Source organism: Lissotriton vulgaris, chromosome 12, assembly GCF_964263255.1.
Source record: "Lissotriton vulgaris chromosome 12, aLisVul1.2, whole genome shotgun sequence".
Classification (NCBI taxonomy): Eukaryota; Metazoa; Chordata; class Amphibia; order Caudata; family Salamandridae; genus Lissotriton; species Lissotriton vulgaris.
This window is the reverse complement of record NC_141700.1, coordinates 196,808,149-196,832,836: the sequence shown is the minus strand read 5'-3', so window position 1 is coordinate 196,832,836 and position 24,688 is coordinate 196,808,149.

The window sequence follows — 24,688 nt, the reverse complement described above, 5'->3', positions numbered from 1 at the left end:
CTTCGAGCAACCTCTCCAAGATAGATGCTGAGTAGGTTTTAATTAGATTTTCTATGGAATCTAAGGTAGCAGAGTCGCAGGCTACAATAGGCGCCTTTGACTGCGTAGAGACTTCCATAACCTCCTCCGTGTCTATAACTACAACAGTAGGTGGCAGAGGGACGGTTGCAGTAGGCCCCTCGTTGTCAGCAGATGTAATAACAGGTGTAATGATGATGCTGTCAGCGGGGCCTTTAGCCTTTTTCCCAAAGTCCGAATGACTAAGTTTAGATGGAACTTGAACCCCACCTTTCCGTCGTTTTTTGCATGGTGGTGGCCCATGTACCCTTGAAGCTAATGACAGTTTCTTGGCTCTACTATGCACTATTTTTGATGGTTTAGGCGTGGGTGGTTTTGGGACATTAGGGGTGCTCGTGTGTGTGATGCCCTCAAAGTCAATCAAATCCAATTGAGGAAAGTTATTTGTGCAGGCGATACTAACTATTGGTACCACATGATGGGTGTCCATTGTGTGGACTATAACGTCAGCTAACTGTGAGTTTGCATTAATATTCGTGAGAGGTGTGGATACTGGCGACAATGGGCGACTTTTTAAACTTTCCACAGAGCGGCGACGCTCTGCACGACGCTCTGCCAGGACTATATCCAAAGGCAGGTCTGAGGAAGCTTTAGAGAAATAATCATCAAGAGTTTTGTTTTGTAGGGTTCCCTGTTTTTCAGACATATCTGCCACAAAAATTAAATCACTAAGTAAAATCTAAGGGCACAGAAGCACAACAATCTAGAAACAAAATGGCACAGGTTAAATACCAGGGTTTTATGTCCAGTCCCGTCTCCTCGGTTCTCGGAGGGTCTCAGAGGGTCCGCCCTTAGTCCGGGCTTTGTCCCGGGATGAGTCCCGCACACGCGTCCCGCTAACGCGTTCAGCAAGTGAACTTATACCAGCAGTAGTGGAGTAGGCGGAGACACGGGAAGAGGCGGCAGGTGTGCTAGGTCTTACACGCACAGCCTGTTGGTCCTCGCAGTCCCGTCCTCCTGTTCTCTAGCACTCTTCTCCCCTGGGCAGGTCCTCCTGGACGCTGTAAAAGGCGCAGGCAGCAAAGCAGCACAAGGTCCGGTTTCCAACACGAGCGGCACCCGCGGAGCGGGGGCCGCGAGGAGTCTTTGAAGAGCTAGGCGGGAGGCGGAGACACGGGAAGAGGCGGCAGTTGTGCTAGGTCTTACACGCACAGCCTGTTGGTCCTCGCAGTCCCGTCCTCCTGTTCTCTAGCACTCTTCTCCCCTGGGCAGGTCCTCCTGGACGCTGTAAAAGGCACAGGCAGCAAAGCAGCACAAGGTCCGGTTTCCAACACGAGCGGCACCCGCGGAGCGGGGGCCGCGAGGAGTCTTTGAAGAGCTAGGCGGGAGGCGGAGACACGGGAAGAGGCGGCAGGTGTGCTAGGTCTTACACGCACAGCCTGTTGGTCCTCGCAGTCCCGTCCTCCTGTTCTCTAGCACTCTTCTCCCCTGGGCAGGTCCTCCTGGACGCTGTAAAAGGCGCAGGCAGCAAAGCAGCACAAGGTCCGGTTTCCAACACGAGCGGCACCCGCGGAGCGGGGGCCGCGAGGAGTCTTTGAAGAGCTAGGCGGGAGGCGGAGACACGGGAAGAGGCGGCAGGTGTGCTAGGTCTTACACGCACAGCCTGTTGGTCCTCGCAGTCCCGTCCTCCTGTTCTCTAGCACTCTTCTCCCCTGGGCAGGTCCTCCTGGACGCTGTAAAAGGCGCAGGCAGCAAAGCAGCACAAGGTCCGGTTTCCAACACGAGCGGCACCCCAGTACATGGTATCAATTTAGAGAGAGAACAGCTGGGCTTTGGGTCTGATTAGCCCGCCCACATCCACACTAAAGTCGAAAAACCAGAGAATCACAGCAAAAAGTGGGGGTGACCATAGGAAGCAGACCCTACTCTCCTACATGCGCCACACTGCAACGCAATTAAATTGCCAGAGACAGGGCTGCCTAACGTGCCAATGCACAACAGCACAATTATACAAAGGCGGTGAACCGCCTCTGCACCACCACCAGCAACTTTACACTGTGCAGCATTACTATGCAGCTGCAAATGACACACTGCTGCCAGGACATTGCGAAAGGGCTGGAACAGGTAACAAACGCAGTGGAACAAATGCAAACTGCAAACTCTGGAGAAAGCACACTCATGGTCTCTGGGGAGATCGAAGAGACCTCCAGTAGAGCAGCATCACTCCTACATTGCACGACGCTGCAGTGGCAGACAAGGTACTGCAATTGGCAGACAACGGAGGACACTCAGGCAGAACACCGCCCTGCACCAAACCGTCACCGGAGGAGGTGAACTAAACATTGAAACTTTCGTGAAAAGGGTGAAGCAAATTACCTAAACATATTATTGCACATTATTGATCAGTACCTTCACTGTGTACAAAATATGTGTTGGGTACTGCTAAAATTATTGAGTGTGAAGTGTGAATAAACACATCACATGTAACAAAAAGCATTTAGGCTCAGCACCTTTATTTCTTACCTAAAAGTAGTTCTGTGTGATCGCAGACCGAATCTGGTGTCCAGCAGCTGCCCTGACTCCTGCTGCTGCCCTGCCAGGGGGAGGTGGGAAATCATCATCCGATGTGTCTGTGCCGCCCACATCAATTCCAGTGCTTTTCCTCATAGCCATGTTGTGGAGCATTGCGCAGCTTGTCACACTTTTTTACAGCTTGTCACGATTTTACTGCTTGTCTCAGGGCTGTATTGCAGTGCCCCTCCACTTTTATGTGGTCATCTGAAGCAGCTCTATAGTATTCCAAAGGTTCGTTCTATGACGCTGCGCATTGATCTGTGTGCCCTGTTATACCTCCTCTCCCTTGCATTTGCTGGATCCAGATACAGTGTTAGGATGAAGTCTCGCACTGTGTAGACACTATCACCTGCTTGGATACAAATAATAGGTAAGTCAATGTTCCCCCCCAAAAGAAGTAGTGGATGGATGTATGTGTGCTATTGATTTACCTAGCAGGTATCCCTGTCCAAAGTCTCCAGCACTCAGACGTCTGTGTATCCCACTATGTCTGAAGATGAAAGAGTTGTGTGTGCTGCCAGTGTATTTTGCTACAATGTTGTTGATCATGTACTTAGCATTGCACACAATCTGTATATTCAGGGAATGGTAGCATTTTCTGTTCATGTACACATATTCTGTTGCTGCTGGGGGTGTGAGGGCCACATGGGTCCCATCAATGCAGCCAATGACATGGTGGAAACGTGCGATTTGATCAAAGTCATGTTTGGTTTGCTGCAATGCCTGTTGGGTGCTGGGGAAGTATATATGATGTGCTAGCCTCTGCTGCATTGCATTCAAAAAGGCATGGAAAAAGCGAGATAGTGCACTCTGTGACACCCTGCCAATCTCTGCTATGACTCCTTGAAAACTCCCTGAGGCTAGGAGGTGCAGTGAGCACAGGACCTGAACATGGGTGGGAATTGTTTGTGTCCTGCATGTTGGGTGTTCCAAAAAGGGTTTCAGCTCCTAAATCAGGTCCAAGATGGTCTGTGGTTGCAGCCTGTACTTCTCATGGATGTCCTCTTCAGTCTGCTGGAACAGCGTGATGCGCAGCCTGAAAATACGCTCCTGTCTCAGTCTCCTCTGTGTAAGAACACGGATACGCAGCCTACTGGCTATCACATATAGATATAGTGCTGCCATTGTGGAAGTTTCAGTTGCATTGTGGGCTGCTTTTTATACCTTGCACCCAGTTACCACCTGCATGCACTTGGTGGTAATTGCGATTTCTTAATTTGCGATTTTCTCATATAATTAATTTCCGATTTTTTTGTTACATTTCATTGCGATTTCTTATTTTGCGATATCCAGTTTATGAATTTCGCAAACAGAGAAAATCGGAAATTGAGAAAGCGCTAGATTCGCAGATTTCATGGTAATGCAACGTAAGAAATCGCAATTTTTGCAATTTCTTATTCTGCGATGTGATTGTGCCTCATACATCTGTAATAGAGAAATTTTTAATTGCAAACACTGTTTTTTGCGATTTGCAGCATTTGTGACTAAAAATTCAGTTGATACATATGCCCCTAAGTGAGCTATTGCTCCAGGTCACATGATGATGAGCTGAGCTGCCTCCTTTGATCATCCTGTGAGCCTTCCGATCTGGAGTCAGCTGCACCACACCTCTCCCCTAGTGGTAATTTGTATTTGAAGGAATTGCTGCCTTAACTACCACCATGAACATGAAACTGCATCAGTCAGAAATGTTTGTGATCCATCCCTATAGGTATAGATACCGTTCTGTTCAACTGCCTCCTTTATACAATCAATGAACAAAGGAAGGTGCCAGTGCTGATATTAATAGTATTCGTACAACAAGTGACCAAACAGAACTTGAAAAAATCAAGAACGGGAATTACTACCTAATAGTTTTTTATTTTAGCATTATTAGGAAAAAAGAAGGCTTATATATTTTCTCATTTTTTACAAAGGGACATATTTACAAAAGGACACATAGAACTCAAGAAGGTAATTATTATTCATCAGTCATACAGTATTCCAGACATATCACAGACATTCAAAACACATTCACACCACTCAGGGACGGGGACTATGTAAGACATAAACTACAATCTAAAAATATGTACAATATATACTACAAGATAAGCAAAAGGCCACAGTCTGCGGACACAGTTTAACAAAAAATGAAAAAACTGTTAATTTTTATACTGTACAATCCTAATTAGATCTACAAACAAAAACTTTTTTGCTAAGAAAACTTGGTATTGTACTAGCGACTAAGGGAAAACAACTGGATACTCTTGTCGCTCTCGCAGACACCATGTGGCAAGGACCTACGCGTTTCGAATCCCGCTGGTTTTCCTGGGATTCTCTTCAGGGCCTTATGTAGTATCGGTGGGAGAAAATCCGACTTGGAGAGGGAGATAGGGGGGTGGGTGGACTTCAATTGTCTTTATCTGGTGTACATACTGTGTAGGCTTTAGTCTTAACAAGGAAAACTGGAGCACAATGGAAACCCAGGGTAAAGCGGAGCGAAGCACAAAGTTTCTACCAATGGTGGTGTAAATGTGTTTTGAATGTCTGTGATATGTCTGGAATACTGTATGACTGATGAATAATAATTACCTTCTTGAGTTCTATGTGTCCTTTTGTAAATATGTCCCTTTGTAAAAAATGAGAAAATATATAAGCCTTTTTTTTTCCTAATAATGCTAAAATAAAAAACTATTAAGTAGTAATTCCCGTTCTTGATTTTTTCAAGTTCTGTTTGGTCACTTGTTGTACGAATACTATTAATATCAGCACTGGCACCTTCCTTTGTTCATTGATACTCTGGCTCAGCCTTGCTGATTAGAGCCATCCCGTAGTTGCTTTTTACTCCTTTATACAATCAGCAAAAAAATACATAATTGTGCAATACTCCTGTAAATTCAATGTCAGTTCATACAAAATCTGAAAGTCTTTTAAAACAAGCAATGTCATAATAGTTCTGATCCAAAGAGCGTATGGCTGATGAGGGCTCACTCAACCCCAACTTCATGTATTTGTGTGTATTGATGACATGAGTTTTGAAAACAGAAAAAACTGCCTGTAGCCATACCTAAAAACGGTAAGCACAGTTAAAGAATCGCATATATGTCAAAGAAATTGGCTAACAAATATACCTGTAATGTTTTCAAATAGTTCTGCTCCGAATAACAGAAATTGTGCCTCTTTCCTTTTATTAATTTTCAATCACTTTATGTAGTAAACTTTTATGAATCAAACATACTTTTCAATCTGTTAGAAAAATGTATTTTCCATTGAGTGAAAATACGAGATTGTAGCCTTTATGAAAAACAGAATATGATCTGTTGCATGCAGGAAAACAATGCTATCGGCTCTCCTAATGTTGTTAAAGCGTGAAACAATAAAGGTATTATTTGCAAATAAAGGGAATGCAAGCATCCCTTTGCCCATAATGTTTATTGAGCAGATGAGAGGGTTTTATGAACAAGTGCATAAAAACGAGATTAAATTAATGTAAATGTGTTAAAGTATACTACGCCCTTCATCTGATATATACATGTAGATATATATTTTATTTTCAATGTAGCATTAGTATTTATTGAATTTAAATGATAATAAACTGAGTGGCATTGTTAATGTCTTTTTGAGCTGGCCAATAAAAAAATAAGTACTTAATAAATTAAAGTGATTTGATTGCTTGATTGATCAATATCTTAAGTGATTAGTTTTTTTCTGCGTTGCATGATTTCCTGTTTAGTAAAAGGATTGCTAACCCTAGCACAAATGTTTCCACATTAAACATGCACATCTTTTTTCCTCACCATTCTTATTCAACTTAGAGTAAAAGTTAACATAGAATGTCACCAAAATGGCACAGAAGGAGCAAATCTCTAAAGAACTGGAGATGACCTAGAAGACATATGCTAGGCAGCCCCTTGACTTTCAAGCGTCTTTTTTTACAAAGTGACACTTATCTGTGTAGAGACGCTTTAAAGATTCAGAGAGGAGTCTGGGGACCCTGGCTGCCGGGACAACAAGACGTCCCAGCCAGTTTCAAGCAGAATGTCTCGGGAGTTGGTGCGTAGCCACGAGCGATGGCATTAAGGATGCTCAGCCAGAGATCCGCACGCGCCAGCTGCGTCTGCGCCTTCCCAAGCCTGGCATCTGTCTCCTGCCAAGCACAGCATGACTGCAACTATATACGTGCACTTCGCAACAGAGACACAAAAGTAACAGAATTGAACGGCCTGAATTAAATAGACAGATTACAATAGCATGTCAAGTGTTCCTTTTTTATTACATTAAATATTACATCACTGGCCTTCCCAAATGACATTTATGTTCGCCACACAGATTGTTTATTTACATTTTAAGGTGTATTTTCATGTTAAAAAAAAACAACAAAAAAACAATGCATGTTCTTTTGCAGGGTTTGAGAGACTGGCTGCTGTCCTCACTTTTCCCTCAATATTCCTTAAGCGCAACATGTTGCGTTTTACACTGAGATACGTCTCCTAGAGCTTGTGTGATCCACACACGCGGTATACAACGTTTAGCACGCATTTTTTACCACGCACTACCATTACAACGCAGGCATTACCACGCATACCATTACAACGCATTGCGCTTGGAGGCGCTCTAGGATAGGGAATAAGTTTAATTTTATATCCAACACCTTCCCTAGTGTCCACGGGGACTGGAGTTGGAATATAAAATTATACTTAACACTATCCAGCACCTCAAAGCGCTATGCAATGTAACGGTATTCGTTGTAAATACCGCGTTGTAAAGGTATGCGTGGTAATAGTATGCGTGCTAACGTCATACATCCACACACGCTGTTGAGATGTTCTTCTCTCATCTTATTAGGGAGCTATTTAGATCAATGTCCTGCGCATGGAGACGATCTGCATCAGTAGAATGTGTTTGCAAGTTCCGTGATTGCAGCATCCCATTGTTCGAGGAAGTTAAGAAGACGAGAATAAATGCAGGCGATCAACATTTCCCTTGTCAAACTAATTTATCTATGCACATATACGGTTTTATTTGTTATGCTTTAGAGACTAGAGCCAGTTGAATACAATAGAAAAGAATATTGTAAAATGAACTAATCACATTATCTTCGTGAACGGTATTCTCCCATTGACAATGTTTTATTCCCCCTTTCCCCCCAAAGAAGACAAAAGGTATTCACCTGTGGCTTTTGAACAATCAATCAATCAATCATTTGTAAAGCATACTACTCACCCGTGAGCGTCTCAAGGCGCTGAGGGGAGGGGTGCTGCTACTGCTCGAAAAACCAGGTCTTGAGTAGCCTCCTGAAGGTGAGTAGGTCCTAGGTCTGCCATAGGAGGATAGGGAGGGAGTTCCAGGTTTTGTCGGCGAGTTGGGAGAACGATCTACCGCCGGTGTTCACTCTTCGGATGCGGGGTATGGTGGCGAGGCTCGGTCGGCGGAGCGGAGCTGGCGGTTTGGGGTGTAGAAGGTGGGTCGGCTGTTGAGGTATGTTGGTCTGGTGTTGTGGAGTACTTTGTGTGCTTGGGTGAGGAGTTTGAAGCTGATTCTCTTGTTGACGGGAAGCCAGTGCAGGTCTTTTAGGAGGGGTGTGATGTGGCTGTGGCGAGAGATGTCGAGGATCAAGCGTGCAGAGGCATTCTGTAGTCGTTTCAGGAGTATTGCCGAGGCTCCTGCGTAGAGGGCGTTGCCGTAGTCTAGCCTGCTGCTGACAAGGGCCTGGGTCACCGTTCTTCTTGTTTCAGTGGGGATTCACCTGTATATCTTGCGGAGCATGCAGAGGGTGTTGAAGCAGGAGGGCAAGACGGCGTTGACCTGCTTGGTCATGGAGAGTGTTGAGTCGAGGATGAAACCTAGGTTGCGTGCATGGTCGGTGGGTGTTGGTGCTGCTCCCAGTGTCGTCAGCCACCAGAAGTCGTCCCACGCTGATGGGGTGGAGCAGAGGATGAGGACTTCCGTCTTATCTGAGTTCAGCTTCAGGCGGCTGATCTTCCTCCACTCCGCGACGGCTCTCATTCCTTCCTGAAGGTTGGTTTTGGCGGTGAGGGGGTCCTTGGTGAGGGACAGGATCAGCTGGGTGTCGTCGGCGTAGGAGATGATGTTGAGGTTGTGAAGTCGGGCGACGTGAGCGAGTGGTGCCATGTAGATGTTAAACAATGTTGAGCTGAGGGAAGAGCCTTGGGGTATGCCGCAAATTATCTCGGTGGCTTAAAAGGGGGACGAAAAGAGGGAAGGCAGAAGCTCTTGGGTTCTGCCCGAGAGGAAGGAGGTGGCCCAGTCCAGTGCTTTGGCTCAGATTTCAGCATTGCGGAGGCGTGTGTGTAGCATGCGCTGGCAGACAGTGTCGAAGGCAGCTGACAGGTCCAGGAGCATGACGGCGTGGTTTCGCCATTGCCTAGAAGTATTCTGATGTAATCTGTGGCAGCGATGAGGGCAGTTTCGGTGCTGTGGTTGCTGCAGAACCCAGACTAGGATGGATGCAGGATGCTGTTCTCCTCGAGGTAGCGGGTCAGTTGACGGTCTTCTCGATGACTTGAGGTCTTTGAGGTCCGCCTTGGGTTTTTTGAGTAAGGCGTTGATTTAGGCATGCTCCCAGCTTTCCGGGAATGTTGCAGTCTCGAAGGAGATGTTAATGGCCTTGCGGAGATGGGGTGCGATGGTGGATCTGGTTTTGTTGAAGATGTTGTGTGGGCATGGGTCTGATGGATAACCGGAGTGGATGGTGTTCATGATTTTCATGGTGTCGTAGTCGTTTATGTTGGTCCAGGTGAGCAGGGGGTCGGTGAGGATGGTGGTCATGTGGTAGGGGGTCTCGGTGACTGTCGAATGGTCAGGGTGTTGAAGCTGTCTTGGATGTCTGCGATCTTGCGATGGAAGAAGGTGGTAAGGGTGTCGCACACGTCTTGGGAAGGTGGGATGTCGGTGTTGGAGCTGGGGTTAGAGAGCTCCTTCACAAATATGAAGAGCTCTTGGCTGTTGTGCGCATTGTTGTCTAGTCGGTCTTTGAAGGAGGCCCTTTTGGCAGATCTGATGAGGTGATGGTGTCTGCGGATGACGCTCTTGTGGGCTGCGTAGCTGTCCGGTGCCATTTCTTCTCTAGTTGTCGGCAGGTTTGCTTGGAAGCCTTTAGGTCCGTGTTGAACCAACTTGCTTTCTTGTTGGTGTGTCTGTTGGAGGGTTTCTTGAGAGGAGCGAGGGTGTTGGCGCAGTCATCGATCCACTTTCTAAGGTTGCAGGTGGCATGTCAGGGTCGGTGGGGTAGACGGGTGGGCTTCGGGCTTTGGGCAGTGTTTAGCTGGTCTTCGGTGATTTTGCTCCAGCTTCAGCGTGGTATATGTTCGGTGCGTTGGTGCGTGGTGGGTTTCCGGAAGATGAAGTGGATGCAGCAATGGTCGCTCCAGTGGATTTCAGTGGTGTGGCTGAAGGAGACGTGGGGACTTGCGGAGAAGATGGGGTCAAGCGTGTGGCTGGCAGAGTCGGTGGGTGTTGTGACAAGTTGTCTGAGACCGAGGTTGGCGAGGTTGTCAGTCAGGGTTGTAGAGTTGGTGTCGGTGTAGTTCTCGAGGTGGAAGTTCAGGTCCCAGAGGAAGTGTAGTCTGTGGAGGCGAGGGCGTGTGTAATGAGGAAGTCATGAATGGCGTCACTGAACTGTGGCCGTGGTCTGGGGGGTCTGTAGATGAGGGTTCCTCTGAGTGTGATGTTGGGATCAGTGTGGATCTGAAAGTGCAGGTGTTTGGCGGTGCTGAGGGTGTCATCGTTGTTGGTCGAGATTCTGAGGGTGTTCCTGTGGACAATGGCTATTCCTCCTCCTGTTCCATTGGTGCGGTCTCTGCGGGTGATCTTGTAGCCGTCAGGGATGGCTATGGTGATGTCGGGGGCTGAAGAGGGGTTCAACCAGGTCTCCGTCAGGAAGGCGACGTCTCGGGAGGTGGAGTTAAGTAGGTCCCAGACTTCGATGGAGTGTTTCCTGACGGAGCGGGTGTTGAGTAGAATGCATCTGACGTAGTTGTCCTTTCTCGGTGGGTGGTTTAGTGGCTTGGAGGCTGGTGAAGCCGCAGCTCTGGCAGGAGAAGTGTCCCTGGATTTGCTTTGGGGCAGCCAGGAAGCAGGTGCATGATCATCCGGCGTTGAGTGCGTGGAGGGTGCTGGCTTCATAGCGGGGACGGGCGTTGTGGTGTTCGCAGGGACCAGTGGTTCTGGACCTGGGCCCAGTGCCAGCACGGATGGGCACAGACGGGTATGTCTTAGGCGCGTTTTCGGTGCACCAGGAGCGAGCCCGCTGCGGGCAGCCACGCAGTGGCCGCCATAAGAAAGGGAGATGGGGTGGAGGAGCATCTGGAAGTTAGGAGCAGATGAATGGGCGAGCGGAGGGGCGGAATAGCACAAGAGGGAAAAAGGAGGAATGAAAACGAAAACAAATAAACAAATACAACAAAATGCAATACAATTACACTAAAGCGAAGTGTAGCGAGGGGAGGGCGGGGATGCAGGGGAAGCAGCGGCGGGAAAAACCATGGGAGGAATGGCAAGAAGGCAAAAAGGGCACAAGGCACAGTAATAGCACAAGAGGGAAAAGGAGGAATGAAAACAAAAACAAAATAAACAAATACAATAAAATGCAATACAATTACACTAAGCAAAACCTACGGCCTTCAACTGGCCAACAGAGATGAGGCGCACGTGGTAGCCTGGGGGTGGAGAAGGGTCTCAAACACTAGTCAGCAGCGGCATCTGGCTCAAGGGCACGGACACACAGGTGGTGCTGTTCAGCATGGGGAGCGACCTGCCTGTAAAAGGGTCTTGGGTCACTCCACAAAGTGATCTGGTTGTGAAATAGTCTTAGTAGACTGACGATTTAAAATGAAGGCTTCCAACTACAAAGCAAAATATATATCATTTTTTCATTTCCAAAACATATATTTAAGAATTAATTTTGAAGCAGTTTTCTAACCCACACGTTCAAGGTGCAATTTTACTTATTTCTACATGATCTGGAAAATATTGTTTATATTTATGAGCTTGACCTGCAACAGAGAACAGTGCGACCAAACAAATTAAATTGTTCTTTGTTCAATTCTCTCTACTTAAATGCATTAACAATTGCACTTCATAATATCATCCTCCCAGCAGTGATTATTTTACAATCACATGAGATAGGTTACTTCCATTTTCTACATAACATCAAGTGATTTATTTTATTGTTGCAGGTTTATTTTCACAGTATACAGTGCATTTATGTACAAACATGCCTCTTCCTGCGTGTTTTAATTTGTAAGACACAGACAGTGAGGCCAAATGCCCACTTCTTTCTTGGTTGCACAGAGCAGTGGCCGGCTTCCATCAGAATCTCAGAAAGATGATGATGTTCGAATGCCGAACCTTCTGTGTGGTGGCTCCATTTTGTGAGTCTACCTTAAACTGGTCACGATATATATACGATATTGTCTTTAAATGGGATGACAATGAAGATACCTTAGCTGAGTTCATCATGTGGTTGATCTTATGTGACTCCAATCTGAAGTTCACTTCACATATCAGCAATGTACAGATCAAATTTTTGGACATATTAATCATACATGATTGTGGTCAGCTAATTGTAGACCTTTTCATAAAACCTACAGCGCGTAATACTTTATTACACAATGACAGCTTTCATCCCCCTAAACAGAAAAATAGCATCCCTTTCGGGCAGTTTCTTTGCCTCGGACGAAACTGTACAAAACTGGATGACTATGATAAGAGGTCTATTGAGATGAAGAAACATTTTCTCCATAGAGGTTATCCCCTTCGGTTAATTAGAGAAGCATATAAATGCGCTAGATTCTATGACCGTCAACACATACTGCAAGGAACATATAAGAAACAAGATGTGACCCACCTTTCGAACCTAAATGAACAAATTCGCCAAATAATCTGTTCTAATTGGCATCTGTTGAATGTCAATAGAGCTCATAATGAGGTGTTTCAGAAACCCATGTTTGCCTACCGTAAAAATAGAAATGTTAAAGATCTGATTTTTATATCTCGCATACCTATCCAGACAAAAGAGCCAATACAGCAAGGTATTGTAGGCATGGATCCCATTGAAGGAGTGTCCCCTCTTTTAATATGGCGCACCATTTTACGAACGAAAGCGCAGAGTCTAAGTCCTTCAATAATTTTACTGTTATGGAGTGCAGAGTTTTTCTCTAATGTAACTATAGTCTGTCTTTTATCTCTTGCCTACAAGACGCATGTGGCTACCCATTTAGTCCGTCATTTATTATGGTAGCACCTTAACGTTTTGCGCGCACTTGGTTTGTAGTTAAATACCTCTCGGGTGCACTGCGGTTTCATTATGGCGGCCCTTACATGAAATACGGACGTTTGGTACCGTCAAGGATCCCTCGTGGAGAAACTACTTCAATATTTTCAAGGTATGGTATATAAGATAGCCTCTATATAATTTGGCCAACGATTTTTACAGAGTACATTGGCCTATCACCATCAATGTTGTCTTTATGGCTTTTCTATATCTGTTCTAGGAAATCGTGTTCCTGGCGTTTTCAAAAAGATAGCTGCACCTTTGGGAGTTCAGTATCTGGGTCGATCGTGATCAAGCTTTAGATTATCAATCAATCAAGCATTTGGATAGCGCGCTACTCACCCGGAGGGTCTCAAGGCGCTTGGGGGAGGGGGGTCCGTTACTGTTCGAACAGCCAGGTCTTGAGTTGCTTCCTGAAGGAGAGATGGTCTTGGGTCAGGCGGAGGTGGATGGGTAGGGAGTTCCACATCTTGGCAGCCAGGTAGGAGAAGGATCTTATTCCCGTTGTGGCTCTTCCGATGCGGGGAACGGCGGCGAGGGCGTGGTTGGTCGATCGTAGCTGGCGGGTGGGAGTGTAGAAGGTCAGACGGTCGTTGAGGTATCTGGGGCCTTGGTTGTGGAGAGCTTTGTGTGCGTGGGTGAGGAGTTGGAATGTGATTCTCTTGCTGACGGGGAGCCAGTGCAAGTCTCTCAGGTGTCCGGCGATGTGGCTGTGTCGGGGGATGCCCAGGATGAGTCGTTGCTGAGGCGTTCTGGATGCGTTGGAGTCTTTTCTGAAGTTTGGCTGTGGTTCCGGCGTAGAGGGAGTTGCCGTAGTCCAGTCAGCTGGTGACGAGGGCCCGGGTGACCGTCTTCCTGGTTTCGGTGGGAATCCACCGGAAGATCTTGTGAAGCATGCGTAGGATGTTGAAACATGACGAGGAGACGGCGTTGACTTGTCTGGTCATTGAGAGGGAGGAGTCCAGGATGAAGTACAGGTTGCGTGGGTGGTCCGTTGGTTTGGGTGCGTTGCCCAGGGCAGGGGGCCACCAGGAGTCGTCCGAGGCGGAGGGTGATGATCCTAGGATGAGGACTTCCATCTTATCTGAGTTCAGTTTCAGGGGGCTGTTCCTCATCCACTCGGCTACGTCCTTCATCCCTTCATGTAGGTTGGTTCTGGCGGTTGTGGGGTCATTGGTGAGGGAGAGAATCAGCTGGGTGTCGTCGGCGTAGGAGATGATGTTGAGGTTGTGTTGGCGTGCGATGGCTGCAAGGGGGCTCATGTAGACGTTGAAGAGGGTGGGGCTGAGTGATTATCAGCAACTTCGTGAGAAACAAAGTAAGTTATCCTTATCTTTCAGTATATAAATGGGCGGAAACTTGTATTTAGTCTTTAAGATCAAGTTACGAATCGAGATACATCGAGATATGAACGGTTTTTATAGGGTACATTGGCCGGCAATTATTAACGTTGCCCTTATGGCTTTTCTATATCTGTTTTAGGACATCATGTTCCTGGTGTTTTCAATAAAATAGCTACAAATTTGGGAGTCCAATATTCGGGTTTACCGTAATCGAGCAACAGATTATCAGCAACTTTGTGTAAAACGAAGTAAGTTATCTTCACCATTCGGTATGTAAATGGGCTGACAGTTGTATTTAGTCACTATGATCGATTCATATATCGAGATATTTGAGGGCAATTTATTTATATGTTTTTTAGTTATCAACTATCTATGGTGGCATGGAAGTAACCATCTCCTGGATGACTCATGTTTAATAAGAACACCTAATTTGGAATTCTATTTGGGTTAGTATTTTCTTTGCATCAGCTTATATAGATACAAAATTGCATCTGTCTATCCTTATGAAAAGGACAGAACATTATCCATACATAAAGCCGTTAATGGCCCCTTCCAAGAATTATATATATCAAACTGCATTCACCTGACATGGAGATAAGGACCGCATATAAGTCTAATATAGAGTTGTGGCACAGTATTTGGTTATGCTCGTTCATTTTGGTACTGTCAACATTATATGAGCTATTTCGTTGCCATGTCGTCATAATCTGTGAGGTCAGTACTTTATCAATGGTACTAGATTATCAAGGTAGCCACTTCTTAGAACTTGTACCTTAAATAACTTTGTTAGCTCGAACACTGGTACGTGCTGAGTAGTTTGGCTTTGCAGTCCTTTCATAGAATCTAGTCCTTGAAACTACATATAGAGTCATTCTAACATCATATATCTCTTTTAGCCTTTATAGTTTATGAACATATGGTGGTCACCTTATACGTCTGCTATCAGCATAAACATCGGGTCCTTATTTCGGAGTCCATTTTACAGATACTGAAGTAAGTGGTACCCTCACATTTTGAGCCTGTATTTGATACCGAAGTAAGTGTTGTACTCATTATTTGAGTCATTCTTTGTCTGTTGTTCTAGGAGATATGTTATGCTCGCATCTAATGGAACTTGAGTAAACGGGCAAATGTTCTGATCTATATCCATATCCCAAACCATAATATTGGCAAAATAAATAGATTTTCTTACTGTACAGTAAATATAAAAACATGTTAAGTTGATTCATACTACATGTTAAGATGATTGAATCAAACAAAAAGGCATAAGGTATTACGAGATAACTTCTGTATATTGTGTTAATTATATGTGATTCCTGGCCTGGGCTTTTTTTTGTACATTGGTGCTTACTGTATGTGAAGAAAATTAAATATATACATGTTACATTCTGAGTACATTTTGTCATAGCAGTCTATTATGTTTTAATACTGTTAAGTTGTTCTAACTTCTCATGCACATATGTTTTATGTAGCCACATTGTAACAGTTCTGTCATATGTCTTGTTCAGTTCTAGCGCAATAGACTGTTTTCTGATGAAGGCAGCAAAGCTGATTCGCGCGTAATCTACATCTACCGCAATGCCCCATCAACTTCACGTCTATAGTTTAACGATGATGCAATTTTATACTGAATAGCATGAATTAATCTATATGAATTTTGTCACATATTATTCATACAAATTGTTTTGAAATGATTTTTTTGGTCAGATAACATTTTTTTATACATATATATGTACAAAAAAAAAGACTGAACAATAAAATGAAAAAGATTTTTGGTTCACTTGTGATGTTTCAACTGAGACTATTTTGTGGTTGCACATTATGATGAGACCTAGACCTGTTTGTCAATTTTTTGACCTAACTAGCTACAGTCCTTTACTTAAAGTGTTTCTTTCCATAGGTAAAGCTAGTTCATCAGATATATTGGGGTCCCCTTCTTTAAGAAAAAAAAAACCTTCTGTGTGCTACATCAGGCATAAAATAAAAAAAATAAGGTCCTGTAAATCCGGAGCACACAGATACTGTCCTGATGAATGTGAACCATCTAACTTCACAAACTCAGGGGAAGACGAGGAACCACATTTATTTCAGTTATTTAAAAATGTATTTTCCTTAGGCAAGCACTCTGCAAAATAGCTCTACATTTTGGGCTATCATTTTTAGCTCATTTCTCTCAGAAGAGAGTGCTCACCTATTGGACACCCACATTACAAAGGATGATTGGGTCCACCATTTTGAGGGTATCTTTCAGCCAGATTTCTCGCCTATTGAGAGGCAGAACAGGGTGGAAGGTAAGGCAGATCTTGTCTTCTCAGAATAAGAGGTTAGGTTAGAGCAGGGATACTCGGTCTGACTAAGAAAAAAGTCCCGGGGTCTGACGGGATCCCACCTGATCTCTATTGCGCCCATATAGATACATGGGCGCCGATCCTCACTGCTGTGGTCCAGGCCGGCCATTCTGATTCCTGGGCCTTATCGACCATAGTCCCAATTTTCAAAAAAGGCGATCGGGATAGCACATCATGTTATAGGCCCATCTCCCTCCTGGATTCTGTGGTGAAGGTGGTGGGCTGCCTGATACTCGAAAGGCTGGCATCTTGGGCGGATGAAAGTCATTTCTTTTCTGAGATCAATTATGGGTTTCGCCCCGGACGTTCCACCATGGAGCAGTGTCATAACATCTATCTTGTTTTGAACAAGTATACGCCGGCCTGTGCCTGCCCCACATACGTAGCCTTCGTGGACCTGTCCTAAGCCTTTGACTGTGTGGACAGGTCCACGTTATGGCAGCTCATGGCTTCCGTCGTTATTGATAACAACCTCATCTGGTTTTTGAGTGATCTTCATTGAGACTCTAGGGCAGTTGTACGCTAATCAAAGGATCTGAAAGAGTCTCGACAACTCAACATAAAGAGGGGGGTGCATCAGGGGTGTACCCCAGCTCCCTTTCTTTTTAACCTATATATTAATTCTTTAGAGAAGGCTCTTTTAGACACCAAAGCAGACACTCCAAAGGTAGGTAAGCATAGCCTCTTATATGCGGACGATGCAAGGGGCTTACAACTTCTTCTCAATTCTTTTGCTTTTTTTTGGAGGAGTTGGACTTATCAGTAAATTATTGCAAGTCATGCATAATGCAAGGGGGCCCTGGTAAGGCGAAGGCAAAGCAGCCCATTTTTAAATTAGGATGTTCGCCTATACCCAAAACTAACGTCTTCTCTTACCAGGGAGTTGTATTTGACGGCTCCCGAGCTGGCATCCCCGATTATTCGCAAGAAAGGGGACCTAGTGAAAGCCTCTGCAGCCGTTTTTACCTTTGCCAGTAGATCGGGTAGGAACCCAATATGGGCCCTCCTGAAGATTTATCAAGCAAAATGCATCTCTAAGGTTCGGTATGGGAGCGAGATATGGGGTCATATTGAACTTGGGGCCGTGCAGAGCACCGAGAGCTCATTCTTGCGAAGAGTTCCTCTGTTCTGCAATGTACCCCATCCTATGTTTACACAAGGTGTAGGAAGGTACCTCCTGACTATGGTTGCCCCCAACTTTTTGCCCTGTGTTTTAGCTGGTTTTTGACATAGTCGACCTGGGGCCCTGCCAATCAGGACCCCAGGCCTACTGCTCTCTCTGTAAAATGGATTCCATGTACCCTAGGTACATTTCCAATTGGTACTGGGCCACCTTATCAGACCCTGTAACTCAGGGCATAGGTGTACCCAGGGCTGCCAGGGGCTGCAGCATGTATTATGCCACCCCTGGCTGGCCTCCTAAATTTGACACAACTGGCTGCATGACAGCTGGGGCAAAGTCGTGTAAACACCCTTTGCTGTAGGTGTAGTATACCTATACCTAACCCTAAAATGGACACACAGATTCCTATCAGTCACTCCTATGGCAGGCCTTGACAATCCTGAAGGCAGAGTGCTTGGAATCGTGTGAGATGGTGCTCTGGCATGAGCTGAGCCTGTCTGCAGCTTGCGGAACCAAGTCCTAATAGCTGTTCCATGATATCGCATACCATATACTCTTAAGTGCATTATAATCCTCGCGGTTAAATGCTAACTTTGGTATTGCTTTATCAAAACATGTCGAGTAAGGTGTCATACGAATTGGAATACTAACCCCTCGCCAATTCTGGCGACGGGGTTAGCATTCCACCCTTCTAGAGGGACACGACATGTATGTAACTGTGAACCCCGGTTAAAGTTAACTGAAGCCTCAGCTCCACAAAATGGATGCTGCCACCACAGACACGAGTCTGACCTCCTGCTGCTGGGAGTCCTTTCAGCGAGGGAGGCTTGGACAAAGGGTTTCCTGTCCGGGGCGGTGCTAGCACCGTCCCAGACATGGTTTTGTGTATCCTGGGTAGGCAGGGCTTTTCAGGAAGGTGACTGCTGAGTGGCACCCCGGTGCTCACTACGCATAGGCCGGTCAGAACCAGTTCCAGGGGCACACCAGCCCCTGGCCTGGGGAAAGTCCGGCATGGCAGAGGGGTGTAACCACCCCCCTCCTAGTCCCACCCATAGGCAGGACCTAGTCACCGGGTCAGCCCCCTTTTTTAGTATAAAGATGGGAGCGGGCCCCCTGTTCAAATTAGATCATCTTTGGAATCAAGACACGACTTTCTGCGAAAGACATCAAGATTTCCTTCTTCAAGATTCTCCCTTGTGGCCAAGGAGTAGTCACCCTGCATCAAGCGGGCACCATCCTAAGAACACTGCGGTCTGCTGCAAGTCCTTCTTCACGAATCCGACGACCCAGCTCGACGAGACCCGGCTTCCCTGGCACCTCTGACCTCTACTCACCTCTACAGCAAAGCTGAGAACTGTGAGTGCGACGAGACCTCGAGGGACCGACGATCGCCAAGACTGCACGACTTCTTTGCAACAAGCCCACCGTGTGCTCCACTGGTGAGTGCTTTGGGGTCCGAGAAGCCCCAACCCTGAGCAGCTCCAGCACCGAAGATCAGCCCTCCAGCATCTCCACGATCTGCGTGGGGCCCTTCTGCTTTTGCGTGCTCACCGCGCTGTGTGGCTACTAGCCGGCTGGCTTGTGGCCTTCTTCACGACGCCCGACGACATCACTGCTGCTGGTCTGGTTGCTCCAGACTGGCCCTTGCTTCCTTCTTCAAGAGAGGCACCCCGGACCCTCCTGGTCCACTCCAGACGCCATTTTGAGTCCACCGCGTGGGTTTGAATTTGCCAAGGCTTTGTTGCCCAATCCTGGGTCCAGCGACGCCGACAGCTTCATCCATCGTGGGACAGCTCGCTCCTCCATCCTGGTCACCGACAACGCCTCCTGGTCCGTGAGATCTGCGAGCACAGCATCACCCACTCACCTAGTCGAGGTGACTACCATCCGGTGCCCTCCTGGTGCCACCTGACTACTGGCTAGTAGTCTCGAACTTGGTCCCCTCTGCTTTCAGGTGTCATCTTCCTTCGATCCAGGCTTGGATCCATCGAACTTTCTTCACTGGTCGCCTGCCAGCAACTTCTTTCTTCCAGGCTCCTGGTCCGTCTACGAGGATTCCCGACGTCTTTTGAGTCCTATGCAGCTGCAGCCCCTGGGCTAGATAACTTCGGCATTTCGGTGCCCCAGCATAGCCTCACTATCCAAAGGTCAGAATCCACTTTCGTTTTCCTCCTACCAGGTCGGGTTCGCCCGAGAACACTAACTTTGCAATTCCTAGCTACCATAGACTTTGTCCCGCATCACGCGTGAGAGTGCACACTCTGCACCCGAGTCCCCTGGGTCTCCTAGAAGTAATCTAACGATTCTATAGTCAAGTCCTAGCGATTCCAAAGGCTATTAGTACTGTACTTACCTGCTAGTAATTTCGCATTCCACTTTCTGAGTATATGGTTTTCCGTGCCCCTCGGGCATTTGTATATACTGTGCTAACTTAAGTATTTTTGGAAGAGTTTTGGTTTGTGCTTAGTACCCTGTCCTCATAAAGAGTACAGGGCTGTTGTGATTCTTAATAAATAACTGTTTATTTTCATAACACTTGTGTGGTGTCCTTTCACTTGGTGTTCAAGGGGTATATGTGGTAAAACAGCTGGCTTAGCACGCCCTCTCGAGTCTTTAGCCTTAGACTGCTCGTATCCGCGCTACTAGGATAGCTGGTCTATAAGGTTGACTTACAACCAATCATCAATAAGGGTTGCTGGACTGATACATAGTGTTCACTAGAATAGTGAGCACTGCATATCAGGCCACCTTCTCACACAAGGAATTGGGGATGTCTTTCCTTGCTGATGACCTAGCTTTCCACCCTTTGTCCTTGTGGCTCAAAATTTGGTCAAAGCAGGAGAATACACTTAGTAAGGACATCATACGGGATAGTCTCTCACTCGATCATGCCTTGCGCATCCGCTGGATCCAGTATATAAGTGTTGGAATTCCCAGGCTAGTAAGAGGAGATCTCTATACGAACCCAGACGGTATTTGCAAAAGCGACCTTGTTTGGGACAAGGAGGTTTTATTAAGAAACTGTCATCATGATATAGAGGATAAAGGGTTGTGTAAACCGAGTGTGCGAAAATATGTCTTATTGAAAACTGTGCCTACCACCGAGCCTTACCTTCTAGGGTTCAAAAGTACCTATGAACTGTTTCTACTGATGAGGTTCTGGCTCAACCTCTTCCACTTTTTATTGGCATACCCCCAAGGTTCCCACAAAGGTCAGTGCCTCATGACCTCTGGCTGCGACAGAGAGTCTCCTCAGGACATGATGCAGTTTTTAATGTTTTGTACCTAATATGTTGTACCCAGAAAACTATTTATTATCCCCATTCTAAAATAATTGGGTTTTAGGAGGGTAAGATCAGCTTTTATCTTTTAACAACTTCTCTCTAGCGATACTGTTTTGTACATGCACAGCTTTTTATGGGATGCCATTAGGCTTAGGAAAAGTAGAAACTAAAGTTTGTATTGCATATCATGTATTTTACCTGGTGTTGTGATTATTCAGATTTTGGTACATCTGTGAAATTGTATTGTAGGATGATACCTTGTAGCTGTTTGACTTTTATGATTTTATCCTTAAAGCAAAATAAAGTTTATTTTTGATAGATTGATTGTTGGTATTTGTCTTAGCGTAAATATACAATTTACACAACCAGACACTGAAAAAACAATGCTATATTGGAACAGGGGAAAGAATAATGAGGGAGGGACTGAGTGGGGAGGGGATAGGGGATGTTTAAAATATATATGCTTTGGGGAAATAAGAAATTGGAGTCAAAATGATATAGAAATTTGTATACAGAATTCTTAGGATGTATTTGGAAAAGGTGTGGGGACTGGGTAAAATCACTAGATAATTAAAAACAGCAGAGAAGGATGAGTGAAGACAACAATTTATCATCCATGGGGGTAGGGTGGCAGAAACATTGAAGCAATGATAACCCCACTAATGTAAACAACAATGGCCTTCCAAGAAACTTAAGAGCTCCTTAACTTTAAGGAGACACTCATCTGGCAGCCTTATATTTCTGGGTGGGCTTGTAACGTGGTGACCTACATCCTTACATTTAGGCATACTTTATTGTATAATTCACACAACTAATTTTAAGGATGATATATATATATATATATATATATATATATATATATATATATATATATATATATCAAACAAAGCTCCACGATGCCGGCCAGCAAAGACGGGAAAACGGACACTTGCCTCAGCTTCAGTTGCAGATATTATTTATTTGGTTTTCTTAAAAGTGCATTGCATGCAGAAGACACCAGACGCGTTTCGGCGAACGCAGTCTTCTTGCTCCCAGATAAAAATATATATATATATATATATTAACTTATATAGCACATACAGACAAAGGATGCATGATTTTGCTGTGAATATTATATACAGGTGATCTAATGGCTAAACCCTATGCTCCTCAGAAACTGGGTGAACTCTCAGTACAACCACAAGTGATTCTGTTGGAATTATTTTACCATATGTTCCAAAAAATGTTTGACAACAAGAGATCGCATACCAATCCCCTCTTGAATAGCCAATGCTTTTTTTGTTAATAAATCACTTCGGGCTCAAGAGTTGTTCATTCAATGTATGTGGTGTGCATAGTTCATCTCTTGGGTATGGTATGAATTAAAAATTCAAACAGGATGTTCTTGAGCAAAGAATTGTGACAGAATGAAAAGAGTGCTCATACAGCAGACAAGAAAGGAGCTAAAATAATTGCAAAGGGCCTGTAGTAAGGATATATGAGACATACACTGACTAATTCAGTCTTTGTTCCATGATGTTTTTGATTTGACGTGTGGTATACTTGGTTTCTGGCTGATTACGCATGGTCCCAATTACATGAAATGTGTGACAGTTGCATAGTCAGATGGAAACTGTTTTCTAGATTTGGCTGTACTATGGACTATCTGCCTGGTGTGATTTCTCCACACGTAGCACCCTATGCCAATGGAATGAATTATTGAGAGATTTTTGAAATGTATTGGGCCACTCACTTTTGAATATGGATTTTCGCCACTGTGTTTTTGCCCTGAGGAATACTCTGTTTCAATGTATGGAATTGCACATATAGGGCCTGATTACGATGTTGGACAGACTCAAGTCTGCCCGACATTGCCGTGGTTTCTGGACCTACTGGCCTCCGGTCGGCGGTTCCGACACGTCAACGGGGGGCACCGAAGGTGCCCCTCTTGGCTCCCAAACGGAGGCCGTGGAGGAATGGGGGCTCTGTAAGTGCCCCCAAAGGCACTTACTGACAGGCTTTCCATGTTGGAAAGCCCAACATGGAAAGCGTGTCGGAAACCGACTTCATAATTCCGACCGCAGAAACGCCGACCTCAGGGATTACATTGGTGCCTTTGGCTGGCTGACGGGCTCCTTGAGCACGTCGGAATCCAGCCGGAATGACCAGCTGGTTTCACTTTCGACCACCGGCCTTGTAATGCAGCGGTCAAAAGTGGAACCAGAGATGTTGGTTGGAAAGCCTGCAACTGCCGTTCGGAGGATTTCCGACCGACATCGAACCGGGCCTATAGTGTTTTTGGATTCAAAACGCTATCTCTTTATGAAGAATCAGCTGGTACTATTCACAGCCTGCTCAGGACTTTAACTAAGAGTGAACCAGGAAATACAGGGTGTTTGCTACTGAAATGTAGGCAAGCTTTACTAGAATTTGATGACTTTGTTTAACAATTGTTTTAGATTCTTTCTTATACACTGCACAAGCACTCTTTTCATTCTTTCACAGATGTTTGCACAAGAACATCCTGTTTTGATTTAGAATTTATAACATACCCAAGAGTTGAAATATATATTGTATGCATTCCATGAGCAAAACATGAGCCCAGTGTGATTTGACAAAAAAGCATTGTTTATTGAAGAGTGAAGTATATATATATATATATATATATATATATATATATATATAGAAACAGCGCCTGCTTCCATTTTGAAAGAAAAAGGCACGACACTCCTCCGGAATCTTTAGAGACTTTAATGATGATATTTGCGCAGTGCTGGCAGTCCATTAATCATGTTGGCAGACGCGTTTCAGCCTCCCTTTGGCTTTCATCAGTGCCAGATTTCACGGGCTGCTCGCTCCTTCAGGGTGTCTGACAGGGTACAGGTGATGTGGAAGCCGTCCCTGGTTAAATGATGTTACACCCCTCCTTAATTTTAAGGTGTATTATCCTCGCGCTCTCCCTCTCCAGAGCAGAAGCATGCTGGTATATGGAGTCCAGTCGGAGATCTATACAGTGATAGATTCAATCCGAACATCCACTGATGCTCCAAACAATATGGACATGGGCCACACGCCAGCTCCAGTGCCCCGAAGAGTTTTTGAAAAGTCTCTCGTGGATTCCTTGTAACAGGCAATATGTATTGCCTCCTCTTTCCCCTTGCAGCAATTGCAACCATGTGGTGAGAGTAGCTGCTGGGGGGGCTCCGTGTGATGCAGGAAATGCTGATTACCAAAAGGTGCTGGCTTTGTACACGGTGCTCCTGATCAAGAGGGGGTGTCGTCAGTCAGCGCCCAGCATGCTGACATTACATAGAAACAGCGCCTGCTTCCATTTTGAAAGAAAAAGGCACGACACTCCTCCGGAATCTTTAGAGACTTTAATGATGATATTTGCGCAGTGCTGGTAGTCCATTAATCATGTTGGCAGACGCGTTTCAGCCTCCCTTTGGCTTTCATCAGTGCCAGATTTCACGGGCTGCTCGCTCCTTCAGGGTGTCTGACAGGGTACAGGTGATGTGGAAGCCGTCCCTGGTTAAATGATGTTACACCCCTCCTTAATTTTAAGGTGTATTATCCTCGCGCTCTCCCTCTCCAGAGCAGAAGCATGCTGGTATATGGAGTCCAGTCGGAGATCTATACAGTGATAGATTCAATCCGAACATCCACTGATGCTCCAAACAATATGGACATGGGCCACACGCCAGCTCCAGTGCCCCGAAGAGTTTTTGAAAAGTCTCTCGTGGATT